This window comes from Centroberyx affinis, unplaced genomic scaffold (genome assembly GCF_046629955.1).
Source record: "Centroberyx affinis isolate AG114_WGS23_722 - 3 ecotype Tasmania unplaced genomic scaffold, CSIRO-AGI_Caff_v1 ptg000024l_1, whole genome shotgun sequence".
Lineage (NCBI taxonomy): Eukaryota > Metazoa > Chordata > Actinopteri > Beryciformes > Berycidae > Centroberyx > Centroberyx affinis.
The window spans coordinates 146048-158201 of NW_027278738.1; the positions used below are offsets into that span (position 1 = coordinate 146048).

Consider the following 12154-nt stretch of genomic DNA (forward strand, 5'->3'; position numbering starts at 1 on the left):
AGGAGGACACCGCTAGAAAATGAATACAACTTATTAACGTAATATTCTACGAAAAACTAGTGTAGTTTCATTTTTATTAACCATGGCACGGCAACATCCTCTTCGGCAAATTCCAACCAAATGAGGTGAGTTTTCATAAACGGAAAAATTGCCATTTCATGTCCTGTAACGTTAGCTTGGTCGGTTTTTATGGGAGAGATTTGCTGGAATACCGACAGTGAACCTAGCATGCTTTTCTTTTTTCTCACCAGCGGAACAGTAAAGATTTGAACATATATATTCGTATTGCTTAAGATGTTGATGGCATTAGTTTGTTATTAACATTGAAATATCCTCATGTTTGCTATTTTCTTGCCTGGTTGTGTGTCAAGGGCGTAACAGTATTGCCCATGTTGGAGGGGACCAATTTCGGTGGACGGTTTGGGTTTGGAGGGCCTGTCCCCAAGAAAATGTACATTTTTCTGAGCGCACTTCCTCCAGTCTAATGCAGTGGATGTATTTGTTGTTGGACTGCATTGTAACTGCTGGCTCAAACACAGGCCTGTCGCAGTCTGGTTTTTAAAGGTTGAAATCCGAAAAGGGAACATGGAAAAGGAACTGTCAACTCTATAAATGTGCCAACGGTACATTTTCAGTTTTCACTTCTCACTGATGCAGACAGGCAGCTTATGGGATTAATGTGCTTGCTTCATAGTGCAGTCTCTGTCAAAACCAGGATCTGATTGGAGACAAAGTTAAAGTGATCTTCCACCATTTTAAGAGAAAATCAGGATTACAATGTAGTGTGTAACTTTGTGAGCTGTGACTATGTTTGCACCAAGGGTGTAGTGGAGGGTAAACCCAACTAAAACCAGTTGACCCATCTTTTTATTTGCTGAATTGAGTTAACCAAGCTTTTTAGAATGACACAAATCTTTATAATGCATATAATAGATTTTTGTTTATATTGGTGGTTTAGCTTATGATGATCACAGACTGGAGTCATTGTTTACCCTGTTTACCACAACATCACTGGTCTGCAGCAGTGTCACTAAAACCAGTTTCTGTACATTTATTGTAGGCTACTTGATGATTTCAGTGATGCTGACGGCCAGAGGTGCAAAGTCTTCTCCATGTTCACAATGTGATGCATTTGGTCTCAAAAGTATCGGAGAGCAAGTCAGCAGCAGGAAGTGATAGCAAAAAGACATGAAGCTAATGTGCAAGGAGCATGTAGTTAGTGGTGTGATTTAAATTAATGAGCAGAATTCACATTTTTATTGGCAGCATGATCGTGATCAGTAAAATCAATAAAAAGTAAATACTGAAACAATACAAGATATGCACCAATACAATCACTGGTGTTGGATATCGAGCAGATACCATACTAAAATAGGGTATCAGTGAATTTCCCCCACACAGAGGATGTTAGATCTTTCTACTGGTGAAAAATGGGCTATAGCTGAATCGTTTTTGCCTAATTTCTCCAAACTAAGGATTCAGGAGAAGTAATTGATTGGATTGGTTCTCCTATTGGCCAGTGCTTCTCTGGATCAGCATAGGCAGTGAGAAAGTGTTATTGAAACATCCCCAAACAATGCAGCTTTTCAGTGAATGTGATGCCCTCTAGATTTTCTGAATGACATTGTAATCATGAGGAGTGGATTGCTACTTGTTTTTTTCCACATAGTGAAGGATTTCATTGGCAATAAAACATGTTTACAAGTATTCTCAATAACTTGTAGGCCTACTCAGAGACTGAGAAGATTTAAAAAGTTCTAAGCTAATGTTTTGTAGCTATTACAGAGTCCTTTTGTAGTGAAAAACATGCACGCTTAATGATCTGTGCCTATTAAGAACATTTGCAGAAATGACCAGAATTTAGGCTGTAAAATATTAAAGTTTGACTTAAGATCTCATGAGAAATACTCAATGAATCTTTTAGTGTTTATGAGCTGCATTTTCCTCAGGTTGCTTAGAAGAGAAATGAAATGACGCACCCCTCATACCCTTCCAAATTGTCTGTTGATGTAATGTTTCCCATTTTTGGCAATTCCAAGCAATTCCACATTGAATCCCTCACAGATTACATGGCACAAAGGCCTATCTAAACTGTGACTTCATTAGTAAACTACACCATTAGGAAAACTTCAGGGTATGGAATCATTTCCTGAAAAAGACACCACAAAAAATACATATACTGTATATATAATCGGGGAACTGGGGAACTGATCTTCGCATTTACAGCTGAACATTGTTTATTGAAATCTCAGAACTTCCAAACTGAACAGTCTACCAAAAAATGCAGCAATGTAAAATTATAGCTTACTTTTTTGATTGGGTGGAATTATTGGAATTTTTTAGTTGATATGTGTAACTGAAAGCATTTAAACATGAGACAGGAAGGCACTGAGCATTTCAGAATGTACGAGAGTGTATGTTTCATATTATGAATAAGAGTCGGTCATGAACATCAGGACACATCGGTGCTGTGAACATTTGATCCTTATGAATAACCTCATAACTGCTGAGGGGTTTGGATAAAGGTGGTTTTACTTCTTACATCTGTGGTGTGTGTGTTTGTGTGTGTGTGTCTGTGTGTGAGCGCTCTGTGTGTGTTTCGAGCTTGATTGAAGTTTAGTGAACGCTCTATCCCAGTGCAACTTTGAGATTGCATATCCAAGCTGTGCCGCATTACATCATGAAAAGCAGTGACTTATTCAAGTGTAATGGGCAGTATAAGTGCTCGCTCACCCTGTTCGCCTCTAATTGTTCACAGATGTTCAGCACGCCTTTGTGTCCCACATCTTGTTGCAGCAGGCTCATATAGACGCCACATACGGTCTTCAGACTTTATTATAGAGGGGAAACGTGGCAGGGAGTAAGTGTTTACAATTTGGCTGTTGGTGCTGTAAACTCAATCAGCTTTGGTTTTTAAATGCTCCCATTGAAGAGGGCACCAAGCCACCACAACACACAGCAGTATCTGTTGAGACAATGGCACATATAGGCTGCTTGAGATAATGTTTAGGTGACAATTGTGGGTTACATGGAGCAAAAGACCTTCGGCGTAACCGCTAAGAGACATTCAAGGTCAGTCTCTCTATGAAATTATCACTTTATTAGACTTAGCGGTCGTAGTTCACCGCTTTTACAGGGAGGAAAGAGCAACCGGACAGTAATTCAGTCAGTTTGATGTCTCATCGGGGTGCGCAGACAGGTCAGAGCCTCCTGCAGTCTTGGCCTATCTCCACCCTGCGGTTCGGCCTCCCCTCTGCATAAATGGCCATGCTTTGAAGATAGGCTAGGCTGGGGCTGGGACCCCTCCTTATCAGCTATCAGTTCAGCCCTTGATCGCCCTGCTGTCTGATGCATGCAGGTAGTGTAGTTACCATGGATATACAGCGAAGGCACTTCTGGAGCTCACATTAGCATCGAGAAATATTCATCAATTACCCCGCGGAGTCGGAGCGATACGACAGAACTCACAGCAGGAGGGAAGACTGACTGAGATCTCCCCAAGACATCATCATGATCACTACTGTTTTCACACACACACACACACACACACACACACACACACACCCACACACACAATGCAGATATTTAGATGAAAGGAATTATCTTTGCCTGTGTTGTTTCCCCCCACGGCCTTTTGTTTTCTTCCTTTTGAACTCACGAGCCACCTCAACTCCAAGCTGTTGGTGCTTATTTGTATGCATATCAACTAGAATCTTAGTTAAAGAAGTTACTCAGAACAAATTAAACCCTTGGCCCTGTGACTTCTTTCTCTCTACACAAACTGTCTTGGAGCCCGCTGTGTAGAATATGGCCTCTGAAATATGTATGATTGAATATGCTTCAGAAATCCTAATAGTGTGTGAGTGCAGAGCTACCACCAAATGCAGAGGACTCATTCAAAATCCACCCTACAGAGGAATCTGTGGTCACACAAACATTGAAGTTGGCAAAACACTGCTTTAGCTGCAGCTGTAACAAACATTCAATTCATCAGTCCGGCCAGAGAAAATATGGCTTGGAATGTAGCTTTAATCAATTCAAGCAAGCCAGGTCACCGCCACGTCCTGTTTGGCCAAAAAGGGAGTAAATGGCCATAATTTTGTTCAGTTATACGCAAAGCACAATCTATTAGATCCTGAACTCAGATTTTCATTTGAGTTGCAATCTACGATAACTTGGATTAAGACTGCTTAGATAAAGAATAGCACCTACAGTGAAAGGCTTTGTCTATATTTAGGCTGTCTTGTATCCTCTGTATTGAACAGTGTTCCTTTGTGCACTCCTGGAGTTTATTTTCATTTGTCTTAAAATAAGTTGTTATTGAGGAGCTGTATGCACCCAGCACCCCCAACCCACCCCACCCCCACCCGTCCAATCCTTAAACCCACTCCCACAAGGTGCTTAGTGAGCTCTAGATCTGCCGGTGCCTGAATGTTTTGAAATTCTCATGAGCTTCCTGTTTCAAACCCTCTCCATCAACCCAATCTATATGCCTTGAAAAACACTGAGGTACTCTTCCCATGGAAATTGTAGCTGACCGTTTACCATTGTTGTGATGTGTGCAGCTCGTTTGAGTCTTGGAGTGCTCTGCCCTGCCTGCAACAAGGATCTCCATATATAACCCTCTTTTCAATGGGCTCTCCATATCTTTTATTCTATACCATAAATAGGTCTTCCTCTTGGCCAGACCTTGGGAAAAGGATGTGGATGATGAGGAGGAGAGCATGCTTGGCTCAGCTGAGATAGCACAATAGGCTTCTGGTGGAGTCTGAGCCGCTGCGCCTGGTAGCCAGATGTGGGGAGATTGGCCACTGCCAAACCGCTCATGCGCCTCCTCAACCTTCTCTGGTCTGGTGTCATTGTTCTCTACATGCCTGGTCTCACCTTTCTTTTACAGTGTGGTCATACTAGTATAGCAACTCTATAGACTGGCCATAATGTTTGCTTGTGACCTGGATTAACTTGTCTGGCCCCACCAGCGTGTGTCTTGTTCAACACCATCACATTTTTTCCAGGCATGTCAGGGTTCAGCAGTTTGATGTTAATATGACTCATTGAGGATCAGGTAGTAAAGACGTTTGCTGACACACATGGAAATCCTGTGTGGAACTGGACAAAATTCAGTTGTTCCTCTGGCAGTCTGGTTACACAGCTCGTAGTCTGGTTGGCAAGGGGACATTACCTCTCCCTGCAGTATTTACAGAGGTATGGAACCTGTCTTTATAGGGGCCATGACAAATGGTTTTCATTACTGGGCTTTTATGATTACAGAAATGAACTGAAGAGCATACTTTGAATCTTTTCACTTGTGAGCGATTTATTAAGGTCACCGTGGCTACAGAATGAGATTGTGATAAAAGAAAGTTTCTTCTAAAGTTTAGTACATGTGAAGGTAATTTCTCTTGGCTATACATAGATTGTACAAATAGCTAAGATCAGCAACCCAGACTACAGCCTACTGCTGATGATGGCTCACTAGCTACGACTCCTGACTCCATAATGAGGTTCCACTAAGCCAAGGCTTCATGCAAATTAACACAAGAGGCCTCCACTGACACCATTGGGGTTTTTATAGCCCCAGCTGTAGACCCTGCCCATCTCCCAGTCGAGGAGTGAGTGTCACATTTCTTGTAGGTGGATTAGCGCTCCACCTCACATGGAGCCGTGCACATTACTGCCCATTAAACTGTCTGGCCCTCAATGGGGGTTTGTACCCCATGAGTCTGATTTACAACTCTAATTCTGAGTTCCTGTCTGTCCCCTGACAGCTCGCTTCGCTCTGGCCGCCCTCTGCCCAGAAATAAGAACGGTCAAGATAGACCATCTGCCAACAGACCGTTGCATTTCCTTATCTTTGCACATTTTTTGGTTGGGATATTGTCTTTGTTGTGGAGGATGAAGGATTTTCTGTGCCATCTTATGTAATCAGGACACCTTCCGCTGTGTGTATGTTTGCTTGTTTGAAAACTCAAAAAGAGGTGACAGTGTGATGGCAGAGGCTTGCTTTACATGTTGTTTGCATTGAATTCCAAGTCAGTCAAATATCCTCATCCTGTACTCAGTTCCCGCATGCTTGTTTGAATAATTCTTCTCAACAAGTTTCTAGGAAAGCTTCCTTGTACTATGAACCCTGTTTTACCACTCCTTGACATTCTTATGTGTAGCTCTCATCTATGTTAACATTACCATTGAGTATTTGAACAGTGAGTGAAGATCCTCACTTGGGGAAAGTGGATCTCAGAAGGGGTCACAATAGGCCTTTTATGTTGAGAGTTATTCTCATTCGCCTGTGTTAGCTCCAGGGTACCATGTGACTGCCTCTCATTCAGGTCATGTCAGCCTGCTCAGCCTTTGACCCTCTTAGAGGGGCAGCCAGTCCCTGAATGTCCCATTCATCCTATACAGATGTCTGTGTGCATTAATGTCTGACATAGCAGAGGTATGCCAATCCCCCCTTCATTCACTTTTTCGAGTGATATGCGTAGTCCACCATCATATGTACTGTGTGGCTATCTAGGTTGTTGATGTGTCTGCACCAGTGCCATCTAGACAAATTCCTCTAGGTTTATTGTACTTAGCGATTAAAATGACTCAGTGATGGTCCGCCCTGCAGTTAGTCTGCTGGTTCTCCCTTTCGACCACTAGGTGGACTCAGATTAGAGGCCTGGGGAGGGACTGGGCACGACTGCCATATGTGTCACTAATAAGAGGATAAAATCCTCACTGAACACAAGCTCTTTTGATCCTGGTGATTTTTGATGCGAATCTCAGTGTGCATAGTGCATTGTTTCTAGGTTGGGGTTGATGCCCTCTTCATCCTGCCTGGCTAGCAGTTTCCCAATATTGTAATCTGAGTCAACATATTTTGTCTCTGGGTTTTCTGAGATTTTCCATATTGATTTTATTGGCTGTCTGTTTATTTGACATTTATTTTGAAACAACAGCCTGGCTTTGCTCAATTTAGAGTTTTTGGCATGCATTTAACGTGCAAATTGAAAATCTGGGAATCTGGGGCAAGTCCTTATTCGCCAAACTGGCTACACTGTTTTGGTCAAATCTATATTACAACAGCCTGAAACAACGGACATTCACCCTGGGGCACTTAATTTTGTCCAGAGGAAGTCTGGTCTGGTATGAAGTTGATTCAGGTCAGGTCTCTTGTCTAGTCAATTAGGGTCAAATGAAAAAAGGAATAGCCCAACTTCTAAATGTCAGCCGAAGTAAGTATAGATATGTTACATTTTTACTGTTGAATCTTTGCAGAGGCAGTGAGAGAAATGTGTTTACCTTGCATTTCTGCTTTATTGTGTTAGCTTCCCACCTTCTAGTCATGAAACCCATGTTTCCCTCCCCTTGCTGGTGTTGCCTTAGCATCCAGTCGGTTTGTCATCAGACTGGGCTAGTGTGTCTGGTATGTCTGGAGGTATGGGGGATGATGTGGCTTCATTAACCAGGAAACCAGATGAGTCATGCAGGGTGAAATCCTGGGGAGATAACCACAGAGACTGTGTTGTGATGCTTTTATAATAGGTTCATGCCTCTGACCAGCATGCTACAGACAAGACACAGATATAGATGAGACATAGCAAGGCAAATTCAGTCCCACTGCAGGTTGGTGCTGGAACGCTCTTTATTAAGATTAGCATACGAGATACACCACTGCATAACCATTTATAGTCAGTTCTGAATTTATCCTAATAGTAGATGATTTTTTTTTTTTTTGCAATTGGTTTCTATCCTTTTCCTCAGCATAGTCACGCGGGACTCAATCCAACACTTATTACCAATGTGATTGAGAAAGAAAATCCTCTTAGCACAGAGCCTGTGTTCTTTCTAGGGCACTGAATGGCTCTGTGCAGAACTCTATCAGTCTAGCACGGCTGTCGGATATCCTCTCTGTACGTTCCTTTGTCCGCTACATGGTAGGGTCTCTTTTGAAATATAACCCCCCTCTTCCCTTCTTTATTGCCCGAGCCAGCAGCTGTAGGGTTAATGTTTAGCAGCAGCATAGGCAGAGAGGCAGGAGTTGTAGGGAGGAGGGGAGAGGGAGAAGGAGAGCAGAGAGGTGGGGGCTGGTCCACAGCTGTTGTAGTAGGCAGGGTCTATTGGGGTAGGAAGCCTGCCTCACTCGCCCTGGAACAATGGGAGACATGGCAGCCTCTGCAGACAGCACAGACATACACACAATGCACATGCCCAAGGACAGGCCTTTTCTAGCTGTAGCATAGAGGAAACCGGCTTCCTTGCCACAGAGGGTGACGGCAGTCTTAACGGGAGGGGAAATAAAAAATCCCCTCCTCAGCCGGAAAACACAAATGTAAGGTTGTGGCCTCTCTCTCTTTTTTTTTGGTGCCTTACATTTCATTCTGCTGTGAGGAGATCCCGGATGCGCTGACTGGATGACAGAGAAGGCAGCAGCAGCAAGGTGAGATGACCCAAAATTTGTACTTGTGAAAAAAAATCTGTAAATACTGATGCGGTTTTTGTAGCTGACAGTGTATTTTCTCTGCCTCTCGCCTCTCTCTGCCTGTCGTACTGTGTTTCTGTGTCAATATCTTAGCAGATGTAGTTCAAACAGTGATTTGTATGTGAAGCAAGTGATGTGACAGAGGGGGAACACATGTTTTGGTAGTTTTATGGAGTTGATGAGCAGATGGACATGAATGGACCTGAATGGACATGAATGGACATGAGGTGACGCTTCAGGGCAGGTCTGCTTTGCTGTGTGTGTGTGTGTGTGTGTGTGTGTTTGTGTGTGTGTTTAGGTTAGTGCGAGGATCCTGGGATACGTGGGCTAGCCTACATTTTAAGACAACAGCGAAACCCTGCGTTGTTATCACACGGTGTCGTTTTTATCTTTACTGAACCAACAAGGGATCACGCAGGGATTTGTTTTGGTTACAGATAACAATGTGTCATAAATCTGCCAATCGGATATCGTGGTGGGGGAGGCGCCGTGCATTGCCTAAATGTTGATGTTGTTTTGGTTGAATGTGTGAAAAAAACAAACACGCAGTTTCCCCTGTATCAGAGATGGTGGGTCCATAATGCATTTCCTTTGGGGAGGGTTGGGTGTGGAGGTTGCCTGGCAGAGATTTTGAAGGATCCTAGCGAGGGCCACCGTTCTGTTTGATTACTCTCAGACATACATGGCGCAGATCCAACCTTTCAGGCCTTTTGGGACGGGAGCTCCCCTCCTACAGCCCCTCCCCCACCCACTACTCCACTGCCTCCCCTCCTCATCCCAAATATTGCTTGTGTACGATTCGTCTCGCTTCATATTGCCAAACATCAGACAGGAAACAGTAACGAGGGACCCCGACAGCCTGATTCTGTCTGCGTCCTCACCCGTAGCTCTCTCTTTTTAATATTTATCTGAAATTGCATCTATATTATTGATGCAGACAACGGTGTGGAAATGGTGTGTGTAAAAAAGCCACTTTGGCCTACATTTTGGGGAAGGATTCAGTCTTCTCAGATCTTGTTTAATTCCACCGTTTTAGGATTTAGTTTTTTGTCACATTGTTTACATCCCCCGCCTACACACTTTGCCTACACAGCGAGAACTTCAGTCTGTGCCTTTCCAGATTGGCAGATGGAAAGGGTGGTGTTTGACATATCCTGAGACGGCCTTGCCTATGCCAAATCCCTGAGTGTGTGACTGACATGATTTAAGGAGCTTTTGTGCATTTCTCCTCTCTGCTTCGGCTGAGTCGCCTTTGAAATTTTTTCAGCCTTGCCCTCATTCCATGAATATCGTCTGCTCATCCTCATCCGCAGCATCTACCCAAACCTTGGTGCTTTTGAAAGCCCTGGCTCAATTCAGACGGCCTCGACACGGCATCACGTCGCTTCTCTTAGCGTCCGGTCGGCAAAAAAGCAAATCTGACCCTCGGAAAATAAATCCTGGTTAAAGTGCTGTACAATCTTTGAGGTCTCTTGTGGTTTTTTTGTGGCTCTGTTTTGTTTGCCTCATAACAGGGATCACAGATCACGGGCTTTTCTCCCAGGACCAGGTGTACAAAGGAGGACAGGGCCAGACCATGTTTAGTCGATCCGCTCTGGCTCTATTAAAACCCAGATTGAGAGGGCAGATGCTCAACACCTCTAATCCCATTTCAGTTTGACAAGATCTAAAAGGATCAGGCCCTGTTTCCTTATAGACTGCTTTTGGGAATGAAGAGTTAATGCTGTAGCACGGCGCCTAAACATATCCGGTGTGATCAGATACTACACTGGCACACTCGAATGAAGACATGCCGCAGCAGACAGGGCGCCCCATCTAGGTTATAAATGAAAGCTTTGTAGAAACTGAACATAATTAACAGGGAACTCAGTTAATGGGGAATCCCACATTAGACTGGAATCTAGGATTTAAAAAAAATCATTGTAGCACACACTGTCTACAGTGTACGTGTCCTATGTTATCAGAAGGACATAAAAGGGGAGTTCTTAAATGCTGTGTCTGCTGAATTATTCATCCATCTTTCTTTCATTACACTTTACAATGACTCAGAGATGAAAGGAAAGATGAGAGGGGCAGAGATTGAGGAAGAGAGAGAGAGAGCGAGATAGAGAGTAGTGGGGGCTTGTGGTCTTGGCATGGCTGGCGTCTGCTGTGCACTGGTATCTCCCGTGGGCAATGGAGAGTCTTCCTCTCCTCTCGGTTTCCTGTTCAGTCTGAGCGCGGAGGAAGGCCACGGCCTCAGCCTGCCACGGACCCGGCGCAGAGGTGACATTGGTCTGAGGCCCCGCTGCAACCCACTCCCAAGCTCCTGTCATCAAATGACAACTTTTCAAGGTCTCATTAGGAGCCGCGCCACAGCCGAGCCGTCTGGTTCTGTCAGGGGGATTCAGAAAGGGACACAAGGAGGATTGAGGATGTCAGGAGGTTTCTCGTCGGAAACCCCAATGGAGGAGAGCAGAGGAAGGGAATAATAGAATGAGAAAAAGGATTTAGCGGGTTAACAGAATGTGTCCTTTTGTTTTCTCTCTCCCAAAGCCCCTTGGTTTTGTTGTTGGGAGACAGAGGTGCCTGACAGGAGTCTGACTCCTCTTCAAGGATCTTAAAGGGAGCTGATATCACAGGTGAGTGTGTGTGCATGTTTGTGTGTGTGTGTGTGTCCCACAGGACTAGAATAAGGCTTGGGGACTTCTTTATTTAATCACTTGAAAAACAACATAACTTCACTGTGCAGTATTCAAAATAAGCAAATTTTTCAATTCACTACTTTATTTGTTGGTAATCGATAGAACATGCAACGTTTTTGTCGTAAGACTCTAGTGAAGATCTTCCTGCTGAATTGGCAGAGGAGTTAAAGTGGAAATGATCTTTGCCTTGCTCTAGAAGCACCTGCCCTGTTTCATTCCCTTTGTGCCTTTGTCTATTTGTCAGCGGGGTTGTTGATAGATAGACTTTGTTTACTGCACATAAAAAAGTGCATTCTATTACAGTGGTATCCACCCATGAAAACCGACCTCCCTAGCTATTGCTGCTGGGTAATTCCTTTAAAAGACGCCATGGCTATTTATTTACAATAGATGACACATTAGTTTTCTGCTGGTATAGGGTTGCATATTTTTTTGTTTCCCGGCGAATGCATACAAATATCCCTGAAGCTCCCATTTTTTTATATGCAGGTATCCATTTTACAGCCATTTTAGGGAGAACAAAAACACAACATGCTCACTTGGCTCAGAGGCTAACACATGATCCAGCCTGTTTTGTTCGATGATTGGAGCTTTAAGCTGCGAACGCTGCGCCTCGCTGCACTTTGTTTACACTTGCAGTGTCTGATTTAGTGGCTGTGTTTTGGGAAGGGTTGGTTTTCAAAAACAAAGCAAAGCCCTATGCTGACTTTGGCCCTCTCTCTTATCTGTTTGCTTTTTCGCCTTCTTCCCTTTCCCCTTTTTATCATCAATTACCAGCATCCTTGCTTGTATTCTCTGTCCTATCTGTTCCTTTCGACAAAGAAGGGAAAACTTTTGCAATCCCAGATCTGTGCAAGTTTTATCTAAAGCGTCCCAATCAAAATGTAAATATCACAGATCTGTGTGCAGAAGTATTCTCTTCCCTCGATGGATTTGATTGTACGTCCAACACCTTAGCGAAGTTTGACCAGGTGAACAGTATTCATTTTACAGTATCTGATCA

At 43.7% G+C, this 12154-nt stretch overlaps 1 protein-coding gene across 2 annotated transcripts in view; it reads left to right on the plus strand.

Annotated features, from left to right (window-relative positions):
* Positions 1 to 12154, plus strand: part of nckap5l (NCK-associated protein 5-like) — a 24425-nt gene continuing 12271 nt past the window's right edge. Inside the window, exons 1-3 of one of the 2 annotated variants that reach the window (XM_071512615.1) lie at positions 71 to 125; positions 8380 to 8425; positions 11003 to 11088. The gene's annotated coding sequence lies outside the window, so the exon portion shown is untranslated. Of the gene's footprint in view, positions 126 to 8379; positions 8426 to 11002; positions 11089 to 12154 lie in introns of both variants that reach the window. The other variant, XM_071512674.1, reaches the window with a different exon arrangement.